Genomic DNA, 17,482 nt, shown 5'->3' with positions numbered 1-17,482 from the left:
TGAGTGTTAATGAATGAAATATATTTGATCTGAATCTTGACGTGCACACAAAATTTTACAAGATGATAGGAATACGTCCTTTGCATCCCAACTTGGAGGAACAAATAAATAAGCCTTGGGAGATGTAAAAGCAAGTCAAAATTTTAAAATGACAAGAAATCCAATGTGCAAGAGGTGTGGGTGTTTATGGAAAATTAAAAATCAATATAAAGTTAGAAAAGTTAATAGTAGAAAAGCGATTTTTATTGGAATCCACAGGAAGGAATTGAGAACCCAGAAATGCATACTCCTGTTGGTAAATAAAGACTGTTTATATATATGAATATGTATATATACCCAATACATATATTCTATACATATATAATCAAATATTCAAATATACAGGTAGTTACACCAAATGAAAGTAAAAAAAAAAAAGCATCGTATTCAAAAAGCAAATGTTGTCATACTGGATAGTGCATGTGAAGCAGCATTTATACTGTGTTTTGATTTGCATTTCACTGAAGACCAATGATAATAAATACCATTTCATGTGTTTTCTGGCCATTTGTATTTCTTTTTTGGAGGAATGTTGATTCAAATCATTTGCCCATTTTTTATTGGTTTATTTGTCTTTCTATTATTGAATTGTAAGAGTTCTTTATAAGTTCTGGATCCAAGTCCCTTATTAGATACATGGTTTGGGAAAAAAAATTCCTGTTTTCACTTTTTTGATAGTAGCATTTATTTCTTTTTGATACCTTTTTGTAACCTTTAGAGCACAAAATATTTTAAATTCAATGTAATCTAATTTATCCATTTTTTCTTTCATTGCTTGGCTATTTGATATCATATCCGTACTGTTGCAATAGCATCAAGTATTTGTGGGTTGCAGTATGCGGTCTGCAGCAGGATTCTGGTAAAATCTGCAAGGTACAGAGTTCAACATCAGGTGCAATGTGTCTTCACCAGACTAATTCTTTGGTGTTAGTTTGGATGGAATTCTGTCAATTAGCACCTGAGATTTTGTATTGACTGGTTTACTGGTATTTTGGTTAATTCACCAATAACATATGAAGTTATGTTCTGCTGAATTTTATCTGAGTCTTTTTATGCTGACTGCACAGTAAAAAACATAACAATAAAATAAAATAAAATTTTAAAAAACCCTGCTACAGGCACCAAGAGAATAAATGTCATTCATTAGATACCAGAGATGATAATTTGAAAGGATGTATGAAAGTGAGAAGTTATTATAGTAGTGAATTATTTCTACTAGCCCTGATATCTTTTGATAAAAATATTTAAATTTCCTCCTGGGTAGAGGATTGCTTTTCACTCTATTGTGCATACCCCAAAGGAAATTAATCAAGGTATAATTCTTTTCTTAAACAGTGGGAAGAGCTATAATAATAATAAATAAAAAAGACGATGAAAAAGGTTCTCAGAAAAGTGAGTTTGAAAATGGTTGGTGCTTATCCATTATGATGAGTTTTTCCTATAAGCTCTGATAGCTAGCTCCTGTCAAAATTACAGCTTTGCCACAGATTTAGTGAATTGCCCACTATTTTTAACAAAAGATCTTTTTCTTACAAAGTACAGCATTGTTTAAATCACTTGGAATGATCCTTTGTTTCCATTTTAATTTAAATGATATTTAAATGTATAAAATAATTCTACATTTAATTTAAATGATATTTAAATGTATAAAATAATTCTACAGAGATTAAAAGGGGAAATAGTCCTACCCTAAACTCTATGATCAGGTCTGTATCAGATTAACAAAGTAAGATTCCATAAAGGAAAATTTTCCATCCCACTGCACCAGTTCCATAAATGTTGATATATGTTTTTTTAAAGTAAATACTATAGAGAACAAACTGAGGGCTACCAGCGGGGAGGTGGGCAGGGAGATGGGTGAAATAGGTGATGGGGATTAAGAGTACATTTATCTGGATGAGCACCGAGCAATGCATGGAAGTGCTGAATCACTATATTGCACACCTCAAACTAATATAATGCTGTGTGTTTAAGTAAAAACTTTTTTAAAAAAGTAAATACTAGACTGACTTTTTAAGTTATCAACTGCTTCTCTCCTAGTTTCCTCAAAGGCATTTTGTACTTGAAAGTATTTGTTGTACTGACATAATTAGGTCTGATACAAACCTGAAGGAAGATACAAACAAGGAAAGGTTACAATAAATCCACCCCTCTCCTTTTTTACCGTGCAGATGGCATCTACACAGCTCACATTTAGAAGAAAATCATAATACGTGACCTATGAACCCGCCTTGTAATGGCATGTTGCCCATAGCTATAACTTCTAATTGAGAAAATGGAGCATAAAATTACTAAAGCGGCATAGAGAACTAATATTTAAAATCACAAGAAAACTTAATTAATTGAGAGAGCAATCAACAGAAGTAAAGAGTGTTATTTAGGAAATGATTATATGAACTATGATAGAGGTGAAGATGGGGAAAAGATAAAACACAGAATGCCATTAATTTCATTACTTTTTTATGAAGTTAGGAAAATTAAATGCCATGACTTTAATAATGTTCACATGAAAGAATGACAGCTTGAATACATTGTAAAACATTAAGTTTCAGAAAAGATTGTTCGGAGCCAATTGTCTAATTATGTGCTTAGAGTTTTTTGGTATAAAAAGTGCATTTAAGGCATTTCCACAAATCTTCCTTCCATTCCCCCAGCCCCAGTACTGACATTTTTTTCCTGTCATGAGTCCCCTGTTTTGCTTTACATCATTTCAACCTAGGACTGTTTCTTCATTTTGAATTTCTCTTCCATTTAGAATCACTATTTTGTGACTGTTTAAGGCAATTATAAAGTACAGTAATGGAAATTATGCCCTTCTTTATAAAAAGCTCTTTTAAAAAGTAATGGAATTTTTCTGTTCTTCAAATTTACCATTTTAATTGCATCTTGTTTTTTCTTTTCACTTCTTGTGAGAGAGCAGAAGTGTAATATCTGTAACTGCTCTCATTTGCCTTCTCCTCTGTAATCCCAAGATCATAAGATCACCACAGGTTCATATATTATTCTTTTTTTTTTAAAGATTTTATTTATTTATGTGACAGAGATAGAGACAGCCAGCGAGAGAGGGAACACAAGCAGGGGGAGTGGGAGAGGAAGAAGCAGGCTCATAGCGGAGGAGCCCGATGTGGGACTCGATCCCAGAACGCTGGGATCATGCCCTGAGCCGAAGGCAGACGCTTAACCGCTGTGCCACCCAGGCGCCCCTCATGTATTATTCTAACACCAGTTTTTCAAGAAAGCAGTAATGATACAGGCTCATTTGATTCCCAGAGATATCTCATTCTGTAATTGCTCATCATTCTACTCATTTAATTTTCACAGAAATTCTGATAATAAAAAGAAGCCATCCCAAAATTGAAAATTTGGTAAAAGACAAATTTCCATTATGTCTATAAATAATATCATTGGTATCCATTATATATGAAATACGAAAGGTTTGCATTTCTAGAAACTGAGTATATTTTATCGCTTCTCGGCCTTTTGGCTAAGATCAAGTGTAGAAACTGAGTATATTTTAAACATAATATGTATTCCCCTCTGTAGCCAGACACTTGTAACATGTAGAAGTTGATCAGTACAAAATTTTAAGTGTGAAAAAGTATGTAACATTTTTTTAACAGCCACTATAGACTAGCACTCTTTTAAATATTTGGATGCATTTTCTTATTCAATTCACAAAATCACCCCCATGAAATCAAATTATAATTTATCCCATTTTACAGATGAGGGAACTGGGGCTGCTAGGTACTGCCCTGGGAATCGAGGATAGCATGGCAAACGACGCAAATAAGTTCTTTGGCTCCACAGTGCATCTACTCTAGTGGGGAAGATAGCCAACACCAACACGTAGGGAAACAAATAAATAAAGAATTCAAGATAAACAAAAGGTTACAAAAGTACAATATAACAGGCAGGGATGGTGCTTCAAATAACAAGGTGGAGAAAGCTTTTTTGCGGAGTTGACACTCAAAATGAAACCTGGAGGAAATTAAAGAACCACTTATGGAAAGAATTGTAATGAAATTATTTTAGTATAAAGGAATAACAAATGCAAAAGCTCCAAGTGAGAGAAACAATCCTAGCCAATAGAATAGGCAATTGACAGAAAGACAGTGTGGCTGGGAATTTGTGAGTACATATAATTTAATACAGCTAAAAGGATAACCAAGGATCATATCACTTGGGGGCCAAATCAGGCGGAACCTTGACAGCCATGTTGATGATTTGTGACTTATCTTAAACTCATTAGAGGTCACTGTGGATGGAATTCATGCATTTCCTCCCGTGCTAAGCTCTTTTCTTGTTCATGTATCCTTGTTTACACAGCATTTTTATTTTCTGTTTGTTTTTCTCTTCCACAATATTTTGAGTTGTTTAAGAACAGGGCCTCTTCTTCCTTCATTTATCCATAGACCTAGGATCATACTGATGAAGGTTTAGGGCATAATTAACTCTAAATGAATGATTTAAACTTTAGAGGATTTAATAATGGCTGTTTCCACTGACTAATGTACATGAATTATAAACAGAGATGCAGAAAATTTTAACCCAGTTTCACAATCTTGTACCAATTACCACTCTCCAAAAATAGTTTTTAGAGTAAATTGAATCTCTAATTGTATATTTTATATAGTGTATTCCGGGTTTTCTCATTAATAGGGAGGCATAACATAACAGATACCCAATCTACTTAACATGTTACAAAACATCAAACATGTATTTAAAAAGACTAACAAAGAGCTGAGATTTTATTTAACTGCACTGCTTGCATTGTTTACCATTATTTTCCTCAGATATTAAAAATGTATGTCTAAAAATTGTTACATTAATATGGACCCTTTTGTCTTATAACTCATACTAATGAAAATTCTTCAGAGAGCCTTAGCCTTAATATGACTTACTTGGTGTCTTGCTCAAAATCTATCATTTTGATCTTTTTCAATCCAGTTATTCATATTTATTCCAACTTTTTTCTTTCTCACAAAAGAAGAAACATCCAGCAAAATATCTGCTTGTTATTGTCATTTGTGCTGAGTCTGATAGATATAAAATAAGGCACAGAAATAGGGCAAATGTGACAAGATTTTTTTTTTCCTTGTGATTTTTATCATCACGTATTTCATAATCTCTGTTTATCACTGTGCTCGAACTAGAAAGTCACTGTGACCCTCAGTGAAAAAGCTCCGACAAACTTTTCTAACTTTGAATGTCTTCATTGTTCATTTTGTAGTTTCTCTTTTTTTCACTAATTTCAAAACAAATTGGCCTTATTAAATTCTTCACTCAGTACCTATTTTACTGGATTTTGCACTTTAAAATTGTCATTGTCACTTTAGATCAGATTCTCATATAGTTTTATAAATGTTCCTCCACCAGGGAAGAGAAAGACAAGACTGATTCAGCTTTGACTTGACTTTGAAGTGAGCAGATAGAGCCATGTTGAAAATCAGTCTTAGAGCAGTGAGGACATAACAGAAATCTCTCTTCCTTTTTTGAATAGACTGTGTCACACTTTACATTATACAATTTTAATAGGCCTTTCAGCTTTAAGGGAATGGGCCCCACTAGCTAAATTACATTTTTTCTATATTTGCAGTATTGTCTCAACAAATTTAAATGCAACTTGTTCAAGATAGTTTAGAAACCCAGAACTATTCTAATTCCTTGGCAAACTCATATTTCATTTACACTGATAGAGAAAGCAACTTTGTTCTACCTCCTTTAGTCCCTGTGTGTTGTCTCAGTACTTATTGAATAAAGGGTATGTTCTCAAGCATATACTTAAAACAACACTGAGATGTAAATTTTAATGTTTTTCATAACCATCTTTATTACATGGGCTTTAAAATATTTTTCTGCATAAATTATAGAATAGCTTTCACATCCTTTCCCTTACATAAGTTTGCAATATAGTAAATAGCACTCATAACATCTTCATTACGTGTGTTTTCTTCTGAATTGAGATATAACATGCATTAGCCACAAGATAGTTGTTAAATGTTGACCTGAGATTGATAGATTGTTTTTTCAAAGAGAAACAGTACAAATCAATGTGTCTGTCACAGACACGAAACGACTATGAGAAAGGCTAAGTATTATATGAAGAAACAAACTGTAGGCTACAATGAACTGTTGACTATCCAATATAACTTTTTAAGTTTGGCATAGAAAATTTAAGTTAATAAATCTAAAGAATTCATTCTCAACAACACATTCTACCTTTGTTAAGTGGCATATGTTATATTTTAACATGTTTGTCTTTATAAAAATAACATTATAATTAAGTTCAAAGTGGTATGTTATTGTCTTACTGTAACAGATACTTTTATTTAGCGCATACAGTATGCCAGACACTTGTTATTTACTTGAAGTTATCTCACTTAATCTTCAAAATTATCCTACCATGCAGCATTATGTTCATTTTACCAATTGTCATGAAAATAAATCATATGGTTTGTTTCTGTGGCTCATAAATGCTTTTATCCATAATTTTCTCATTTTAAACTCATACTGACCTATGAAACAGCTCCAACATTTTCATTTTGCAGATTAAGAAACACCGAAGCAAAGTTACTTTGCTGGGACCCAAGAAAAATTTAAGATTCTTTATTAACATTTGTTTTAAGACTCCTAACAATTGCCACTTCTCATACTTTATACTTCCTCTATATATGTCCAAAGATACTGGAACCAATTGTATTATACAGGTCATTTTCTTTTCTATATTGGATAATAAATTGGGGTGTGCCAAAATAATTAAAAGTCTTTATTTTGAAGATTGGCAGTAAATTGAAAGATTCTTTAAATGTTGAGCTTATCCATTCTTCCATTGAACATTGATTACCATGAGAGCTGGTGATTTTAATGGCATTTTACATAATAATTTCAACTTAAATGAGATTTTGAATATTTTAATAAGCTATGTAGAATTTTCAATAGAATCTATAATTGACATCTCAAAGTAAAACTTTTCCTTTCATTTCTTTATGCTTGATCAAGTTTCTAAAGAACACATATATGAAATACATTTTAATATTTTAATTATTGATATTAATGTTTGACACCAAAAGTTGGTAAATTCAGTTTCCTAGAGTATTGCCTTCTTCAAAAGGATACTTAAAAGAATATATTGACCCAAATAAGTAGGTCAGCTTTTCAACAGAGCTTTTTAAACTCCTGTCTAATTGCTCCTATAAATGTATTATTTTGAATATTTTTAGTGTAAAGAACATTTTTCCATCAAAGCTGAAATTTATTCCCTGAAAGAGCCTAAAGCCATCATGAATTGTTAACACTATAATGAATAGCAGTTATGCTACCCAATCAGGTTTAATATCAATTGATCATTATTAATCACATCAACTGTGTTTAAAAGTCTTTACTTTCTCCAGTGCTTCCCAAAATTTGGTCTAATTTATATATTTTACCCCTGAATTGTGATTATTATAAAACATATGTCTGATTATAATGGAATAAATGATTTATAAAGCAATCATTCTCTCTACTGCTTCACTGCTTGAATTATTCATATTTGATAAAATATACTTAATTAAAATTATCAATATTTTACTTGCAAAATTAGAAAAGACAGTGTAAGGAAAATATTGACAGACTAAATTGTACGCATGCCTTGTAACACCTTAGGTGAAGTGAAATTTTAAGAAAGTGCAATATATCAAACAAATGTGGTCGGCTTCAAATCATCTTTTTTTTCATAAATAAATGTGAAAAGGGGACTTCAGAGAATGAGAATATTTATAAATTGAAGAATCTTAGAATGTCCCCATTGTGATAATGAAGAAACAGTAACGGATTCTCCAGACTACACAAGGCACATGAGACCATGTTCATGTTCCAGAGATGGTTCCAGAGATTCCTGCTGAGACTACATTCCTTGGTGTGCCCAATAGACAAGTATGCCTGGAACACAGATGTGGTCTGGGCCATTTAGCATTAACGAGTAAGACCAATACCATCACAACCATTTCTGCAACAAGAACATTCATAAACAGCAGAGACATGTCTATGAGAAGTCCTGCTTCTCTAGGACAAAAGGTTTGAAGGAAGGAAGAAAGAGAATGGGAGTAATGCTCTATGTTGACAGAACTTAATTTTTTCAACCTCATATGGCTTGGAAAGAGTGCTAGAAATCAAGAACAGATGTTGTCACTGTTTTTCAGCATTAAATGCCTTTGCTGGGGAAATTTCTATAATGGTCTCGATCCTGCCAACAAATCCTGTCTCATCAGTACCATTTCTTATTTTTAAACACAAAGCTCATACCAAACCTTCCTAGTAATTCCCAAATACCTCATTCGTCTTACTTCCAGGCCTTTGCATTTGTTTTCCTCATCTGGTAGTGCCCTTCTTTCTTCACCTGGATAATGATTATGCCTCCTTCATGTCTGAGTTTCTATATCACTACTTATGGAAACAAATTTTTAGTGATTCATAAAGCCTGGGCCATCTCACCTAGTCTACCCTTTCCCTGTGTTTATTCCTACCTTAGCATTGATAGCTCTTGGCTATAAAATCTCATGTGTCAGACTTCACAAACACTGCGGAACTGTAATGAAAGAGGGGACTGTGTCTGTCTTGCTGATGTTTTTCTAATGCTAAAATAATACCTAGTACATGGGAGGCAACCTAACCTGACCACTACTGTATATGAAAATTTCTGTGAAAGACATTGAGTCCCAACACAGGACACTCAAGGAAACTTCCTTTTAACTTTCTTCAGTGCCTGGTGATTTATAGAGAAGACATGTGATTGTGAACACATGAGTGCATCTTTTAGTATTTGATCCCAAAATAATCTTAAGCTTTTCAAATACATTAGAAATTATGCACTTTCACACTCTAAGGGGATGGAATTAAATAACACAAAAATTATATCAAAAAATCAAATCACCAGTAACTGAAAGATCTAACATCAAAAAAAAAAAAAAAAATCAGTCTCCTGAGTCCAAGTTTGGTGAATTTAACTTTCTCAGAACTACTGACCTATTTATTCCATAACAAGAACATCTGTAATGCCAAACCCTCAATTCTTGCCCAGCTGGTTGGACTGCTAGCACTCTAACCTACTTACAAGCCAATCTAGGCAGACTAGATTCAAATGTTGAATAGGAATGACACTATATTCATTTTAAAAACCTGCATAAACCAGCGCACCTGGGTAGCTCAGCCGGTTGAGCATCTGGTTCTTGGTTTCATCTCAGGCCATGATTTCATGGGTCATGTCTTTGGGCTCCATGCTCAGTGGGGAATTTGCTTGAAGACCCCCCCCCCACCGCCGTGTATGCAAGCACTCTTTCTCTCTCAAATAAATCTTTAAACAAAACAAAACCCTACATAATTCTTTCAATTGCGTTCACCTAACACCCTTCTAATTTAGACTAGAATTACTGCCTCCCTCACCTATGAACATTATTCCCTTTGTATATGTTTTAGTTTGAGGAGGACAAAGAGCAAGTCACTATAATCTTCACAAATTACCTTGACTACAAGTACAGTTGCATGCAGATATCTACTGCAATCACCTGTCTTACTGGCTGCTTTTCTTACTCTTAAAACTGAATCGCTTGCCTCCTACTCAATCCCCACTCTAAGTTTCCAGGGATGTCCTGTTTCAGGATCACAAATATGCCCACTCATATTCAGAGTCATACTCAGGGTTCCAACCTCTCTCACTATGTATTTTAGCTCTCAGTGGTATCTGCTACTGCTCTGTTGTCATGGGCATTTCTTATCATTTCAGCCCATGCTCTATTTGAAGCTACTTTCTCCTGTGGAATGAATCACCGTTGTGCAGATGCAGTGTTCTCCCACTAGGGATGCAAGTGTGGATAGATAGACGCAATTCTAGTCTCTACAGTCTGTAAAATGAAATGAGATAAAATGAAATAAACAAAAATAAAATGGAAATGCTATCCAGTGAACTATATCAAGCCTGGACTCCAGAACCACATCCTCTGGGTCCAGATCCTAAACCTAGAATTTTGTTATTTGTGTCATCAAGGGCAATTTAATTTAACTGTCTGTGTATCAATTTTCTCACTGGCAGAGTAGAGATTAAATTCTATTTCCCTCATAGCTTTGTTACCAGGCTTAACCCAGATAATATTTCTAAAGTTCTTAGAACAATACTTGGAATACAGTACTTCATAATATATGCTGATTCTTTTTAAATCAGCTTTAAATAACCATCTTGAAATTACCATCCCATAGGATGGCAAAATAATGTTCTACAAAATAACCATAGCCATATTATGACAAAATAATTCTGTACTAAAACTGATTTGGGGGACACTATATTAATAATATTAAGTATTTTTGTCTAATGATTATTATAGATTTTACTTGAAGTTTTTATTTAAATTCCAGTTAGTTAACATACAGTGTGATATTAGTTTCAGGTGTACAGTATAGTGATTCAACACGTCCATACAACACTCAGTGCTCATCACAACAAGTGCCCTCCTTACTCCCCATCACTATTTAACCTATCCCCCCACCGCCCCACCTCCTTCCCCTGGTAACCATTAGTTTGTTCTCTACAGTTGAGAGTTTGTTTCTTGGTTTGCCTCTTTCTCTCTTTTTCCCCCCTTTGCTCATTTGTTTTGCTTCCTAAATTCCATATATGAGTGAAATCATATGGTTTTTTTAATAGTAGCAAGTGAATTTTGTAAGTCATCAAGAGGGAATGATAGAATATATATTGTTTATCAGTCTGTCTGTGAAATTCTCTTTTCCACAATCATTTCATTACTATCTCTCACGATTTGTTCCCCATATACAACAGATTGGGAGATTTTGCTTTAAAAATACTGTGCTAATAAAGAATGTTTCTATATTTTATACTATCATATTCAAGATTTATAAATTATCATTAAGCAATTTTTGCTACTTAATTATACTGTCTTTTACAGTGTAGAAATTATAAAGTACTTGCAACGCATAAAAAGATAGTGAAGTTTAGTAATGACATTTATTATTCTCAACATAAAAAAAATTGAACTATATTCTATTTTCTCAAAGCTAGAAATATTCAGTTGCCCAGATATACAGAATATGCCAGTGGGAATTAATTATAGTCTACAGCAATTGAGAAAGAAGGCAATACCAAATCAATTCTGCTCTTTTACACCATATTAAAAAAAACTGACTATAGCTTTTGAAATACTTTAAAAGTGAATGATTAATAAGTAATAGTTTAATAATCATTACAGGTCTGAATGATAAATAGGTAATAGCAAATTTGGGTATGAAGATTGCAAGTTATAATTTTTTCCTGACTTTGCTTAGGCAGATTGGAAACATGGATTTATATTGGCATTATTCATCAATAAGAGCTAGATCGTTGAAATTTCTACTTCTGTTCATTTACCATCAACTAATATCTTACATTATAATTATAAAGCATATAATGAAATAAAATTATTTCAGTATTAAAGTAAGCACTTTATGAATTTTCAGTGAGCTATAATTTTATACTTTTATGTTTGTCATTACTGCATTTGAGAAAACAAGTTTATCTAACAAATTAATATATGTGACATAGTATCTTATATTTCCTTATTATAGTTAAATCAAATAATGCATAGAAATAATACATAAATATATATATTTGTATATATTTTTCTGTGTGGCTGACATTACAGCTTATAGAACACTGTAAGATCTAAAATTATAGATTTGACTTTGAGATAACATGTGTATTTCATATTTTTATTTGCGGATTTCATATTTTTAGTTGGAGCTGAACTCATCTTGTTCAAACACTCTATGAATAAATTTTTCCATCCTTTTTTTTGTCCTTTGGAGTTGTTTATTTGCTTGTTTGTTTGTTTGTTTTTAATGAACATGCTCCACTTCATGCTCTGCCCTTCTGGTTGAAAGGCAGTATCCACGGGGTTGATTTTTCCACCATATTGGTAAATTTGATATCTCTCTTGAGCCTTGTGCTATTTGGACATACAGCCCTGTATCTATCTTCATTATTCTATCAACTTTTATTTCTTTGATTACATTTTCCTGATTTTTCTCTCTTAACTCTATAGCGAATTTATATTCATTCTACTTTGCTGACATTTAAGCCTTTATCCATTCTGAAAATATTAGTATAATGAGTAGCTCATTTCCAGGACTTCTCTCTCTCTCTTTTTTTTCTTTTACTTTACATAGACTTCCTAAGAAAAAATACCCTCTTGTATGGATTTACTGCCACATAGTGGCTTATAATGCACATGTCCAGCACAAATGTCTTTCTAACCATATACCCCACAATTCACACTCATTACACATTAAATTAATTAATATTGTGCTCATTACTTGCTCATTCCAGGGTTTCTTCTCTCATCAAATGATGTACAAATTAATCTTTAAACTAAGAACCCATTTTTGATGCCATCTTATTCTTCATCTTTCCCTTTCTAATCAATCACCAAGTTGTGTCAATTAGCTCTCAGATATCTCTCTAACCCCTCTACTTTGGTTCTTTCCCTATTGTCTTCAGCAGCCTTGCTCCTCTTCAATTAACTCTTCTCTAAGTAGATAAATTTGTATTTTTTTAATAAAAGTTTGGATTGAATTGTGGTTCTCCTTAAAGTTATCTAATGATTTCCTTTTACATGTGGAAGAAGTGTTCAATTATTTACCATGACATGCACAAAAACTCATCAATAATTCCACCATATATCATGTTTCAGATTCTCTGGATATCTTCCAACACATTATTCTGTCTTACCTCTAGGTTTTCACATATATACAGAACTCTAAACCTTTTACTTTACACCTCTCTTGCCCTGCATCACTCCTACATTTATTGTGCTGTCAGGTTAAGCATGCTTCTTCTGAAAGTATATTAGGAAGAGTAAAGATAGAAAAACTGGCTTAACTGAGTTTGAAAACCATAAATTAATAAGGTTATGCTCTATACATATGTTTGAAATGTCCTTCATGAAGTATATAGCCTATAAGGGAAACAACTGCAAACAAATAGTGCTTGCATTGGCTTAGTATATGCAAAATTTTCATGATAAATATCCAATAAAAGCTACACCAAACAGTAAAGCAATAGCTTCAGATACCATTTTCTTTAGAAAGGAATGTTATGGCATGTTACCTTTTTTTAATCAATATATCTTAATAGCTTAACAAATCCATTTTCTTGTCATTTACTGTTATCTGAAGAATGGCCTAAATAGAAGCTGATTTCTTCTGTCAAGTAAGTGGTTTTCAGTGGAACTAATTAACTAGCAAACACATATAAAATAAAAGATAAGAGTGACTACCAGATGGCTTTTTTGTTGTTGTTACTGTCACTATACAGTACCTTTTAAAAGGTGTAGTAATGAGATTTTGAATAGTAATTAGATGAAAAAACAATGCTTTTCTAAATTTTGTATTGTAATCTCAGTTGTTATACTTGCTTCTTACTTTTTTTAACATTTCAACAGGTGGTTCCAACTGAGTATTCATTTAGAATATAAAGTAAAGTTATCTTTACCTTCCAAGAGTATTTTGTTCAACCCTCAAGCAAGTGGGTGGATAAGAGAAGTGATTCACATCATTTTGATCCTGTTGCATTGTGGTCAGAGTTTATGTTTTAATTTCAACATTAAAAAATCTCTCCTCCCCATTTTTAGTGAAATAAAATGATAGAACTGTAGGTCACCAATTCAGTTGTTCATTATCTCTGCCTAGATTTCCATATCATTGTTTAATGACATTTCAAATTGTGGATACATAGGCTTTTGGTTTATCAGAGATTCAACATCTCTTTTAGACTGATGACTCTGAAATGTTTGTCTTTAGATTCAAATCTATATCCTGGTTTTCATCTCAATTTGGATGCCTAAAAAAAACAATGTTTTTCTCAAATCAACTTCTTGCTTATGGCTTTCTTTTGAATAAATTGCCTCAGTAACCTTTTGGATTGTCAGGTTTAGAAGCACAAAGACTTTTTGAATTACTTTGCTTCTATTCCACTCATACCCTATAGATAGTCAAGTCTGTATTAGATGCTTACATTCGAAATCTTTAAGAAGCAGAAGAGGAAATACAGGTACGTTACTAAAAACAAACGTAAGCAACAATGGGAACAATATCTCCTCTCTAACTGTCCTATAGATTCTACCGTAAAAATTCTTCTCATCCTCTGCTTGATTTTTCTTGCACATTCAATTTTACTTTTTCCCACAAGAAACTAGACTTAGTCATGTTACTTTCTTTATTCAATAAACCATGAACTGAAGTGAATTTCGACACTTCTGGGCAGATCCTTGGGTGTTGTCCATTTCATTCCTAGCCCCTGCCTCTGTAATCATGGTAACATGTTTTGAGATGCAACCTGTCAGCCTGAATTTCTGATTGACCATGATAAACAGAGAGTTGTCACTGATCTGTGATAGAAATGAATGAAGAAATAATTGCCGTTGTTTTCATCCATTGAGATTAGAGTGTTCTTTGTTTCTGTCACTTATCAAATCTTCCCTGATTTACAGTTTCCATGCCAACCTCCATTCTCTACTTACTCAACATTTTCTATACACTTAATAATTTAACCATTTTTCTAAAGCTCAGCTCCTAACATGACTTCAAAATATTATATATTTCCTTACTACCTGGTAAGTTAACTACAAACTCTTTGGATCTAAATTTGAGATTATTTTTATATTCTCATCATTGCCACTTTGGCAGAAGTTGTGAAATATTTGGATACATCAAGATAAAACCAGAAAAGGAACAAATCACAACGTGGCAAGTTTTAATTCCATGACATTTGTTGAAAATAGGGAGAACACTTACCAGCATGGCAGACAAGACTAACTGAGTCAACAGAAGCATTCTCACAAAAAAAATCACTACTATGGGAAAAATGTCATGGTCTTAGTCTGTTTGGGTTGTTATAAAAAATACTATAAATAGACTGGCATGTAAACAAAATAAATTATTTCTCAAAGTTCCTGACGTGGGAAGTCCAAGATCAAGGCACGGGCAGCTTCAGTATCTGATGACAGCCCACTTTCCAGGTCATAGATAGCCCTCTTATTGCTGTGTCCCCACATGCTGTAAGGGATGAGAGTGCTCTCTGGAGTCTCTTTATAAAGGCATTGATCCCATTTATGAGGGTTTGGCTCTCATAACTTAATCACCTCCCAAAAATACCACCTCCAAGTACCATCAAATTGGGGGCTAGGGTTTTAACACATGCATTTGGAGGACCACAAACTTTCATTCTATGGACACATTATTCAACTCAAAGTTATTCAATGAGATATACAGAGACAAATAAATAGGAAGCTAGCTGAGACAGTGAAGTCAAGGGGACTAGTATTAATTAATTTCTAATTATGTAGTGAATGACCAGCTGTAGAATGGATAGTTGAGGAAAGCGGAACTCAGGATAATACTAGCATTTCAGAAGATTGAAAGGCAGGTAAGTTAAGCAAAATAGGAACAATTTTGTAGAAACCTAGTTTTGGAGTGAATAAGCAAAAGAAAGTATGTCATTACATTGCAGACCTACCTCTGTTCTTTTGCTTCTGCTATTACCTCCTTCTCAAATTCCTAATGTTTTTAAAAATTGTTAAGAAATTTTCATTTCAATTTGCCTTCTCCCTATTGTAAATGTTTTGCTACTTATACATGAGGATTTATTTACTCTGTCATCAGTTCTTTCACATTCTGTTTATAGTCCTCACAGTATTTTTACATCTCCAGTCCTGTTATAACACTTACATTCGTTACATTTCTTTTATGTATTTTCTATTTTTTAAAAGTAAGGTTACCATATGCTAATCTTTTCTTTATTCAAACCCAATAACTTGCTTATTGCTAATGTTTAATAAATATCTATAAATTGATATTATTGATTGAACTGATAATTTAAATTTTAATTTAAAATGATGCTCCATGACTTTTTCCTTTTGTATCTGGGATGTATCTTTCATTCTTTTTCATTATTTCCTATGTATTAAGAGTCTGACATATATAGGTCATACTAATTACCACCCTTACTCTCTGGGCCCGAGTTTATTTGGCCAACAGGGAGCTCTGTGCTATAGACTCTATCTCCCCTAAAATGAAATCTAATCCCCAGTGTAATGATATTTGGAGGTGGGGACTCTGGGAGATGATTAGGCCATGAAGGGAAAGCCTTCAAGAATGAGATTAGTGCCCTTAGAAAAATGCCCAGAGAGCTAGCTTCCTCCTCCTTCTGCCAAGCAAGAACACAGGATAAAAAGGGGTATCTGCGAAGGAGGCAGCAGCTCACCAGACAGGGAATCTGTACGTCCTTCAGTCTCAGACCTCCTAGGCTTCAGAATTGTGGGAAATGTTTCTGTTGTTTATAAGCCACAAAATCTATAGCATTTTTTTTTTTTTACAGAAACCTGAACAGATTAGGATGGAAATTGGTACTAAGAAGTGGTTATACTGCTGTAACAAATACTTAAATATGCGGAAGCAGCTTTCAAACTCTTGATTGAGGCTGGAAAATTATGGAGGGGCTTCTAGAGCTGACATTGCCATGAACAGATCTTCAAACACCTTTCTGATAAATTATGCCCAGGAAGAAAAGAGGGCAGCTGTAGAGAAATCCTCAGTCTCTTAGAGAATAGCTAAGTAATCCTAAACAGAATGTTGGAAGAAATACGGACAATAAAGGCCATTCTGATGTGGTCTCAGGCAGAAATGAGGAAGAGGTTATTGGATGCTGGATGAGAGGCGATCCTTGTTATAAATTGAAAAAGAACTTGGCTGAATTGTGTTCATGTTCTGACGCTTTGTGGAAAATAGAAATTTTAAGAAATGAAATTGGATATTTGGCTGAGGAAATCTTTAAGCAAAGTGTTGAACAAGTGACCTGGTTCTTCCTGACTGCTTGTAGTGAAATGTGGTAAGAGAGAAATGGCTTAAAGATGGAATTACTAATCAAAAAGGAACCAGAACGCAAAGCTGGAGGGGGTAGGGGGAGTTCTCAGCCTACTTACATTGAAAGGAACAGGAAAGCCTTTTTGGGAAAGAACACCAAGGGTGTGGCCAAATGACCATTTGATAAGGAGATTAATCAGCCATCTCAACCAGAAGCCAGAAGCTACTGCCCCAGGTAATGGAAGAATGACCCCAGAGGCAATTCAGAGACCATTAGGGCTGTCCCTCCTATCACAGGCTCAGAGTGCAAGGTCCAACAGGCATAGTGGCTTCAAAAGAGGGGTGCTGGCACTCATGGGACCTCAGCAGGACCTGCCGGCACCTCCACTCCCTGCCTCTGGAACAACAACCTGCCACCCCAGGTGTGGCTCTGCAGGCCTCAGCATGGCACAGGAATAGGTGCTCCACTCCAGAGGGAGCAGGCAGTAAACTTCGGCGGTGTTTGTGATGCCTTTTCTGGTGGCACACGGAGTACACAAGCTTAGCTGTCCATTTCAGAGGGTAA

At 33.9% G+C, this 17,482-nt stretch overlaps 1 non-coding gene across 1 annotated transcript; it reads left to right on the top strand.

Moving 5' to 3' along the window:
* Positions 1–3,503: 3,503 nt before the first annotated feature.
* LOC121101464 lies at positions 3,504–3,702 on the top strand. The gene has a single exon (XR_005833457.1). It is a non-coding gene; the product is annotated as a U2 spliceosomal RNA (small nuclear RNA).
* Positions 3,703–17,482: the final 13,780 nt, after the last annotated feature.

Source organism: Ursus maritimus, unplaced genomic scaffold (assembly GCF_017311325.1).
Source record: "Ursus maritimus isolate PB19 unplaced genomic scaffold, ASM1731132v1 scaffold_10, whole genome shotgun sequence".
Classification (NCBI taxonomy): Eukaryota; Metazoa; Chordata; class Mammalia; order Carnivora; family Ursidae; genus Ursus; species Ursus maritimus.
This window is presented reverse-complemented; position numbering and strand designations above follow the sequence as displayed.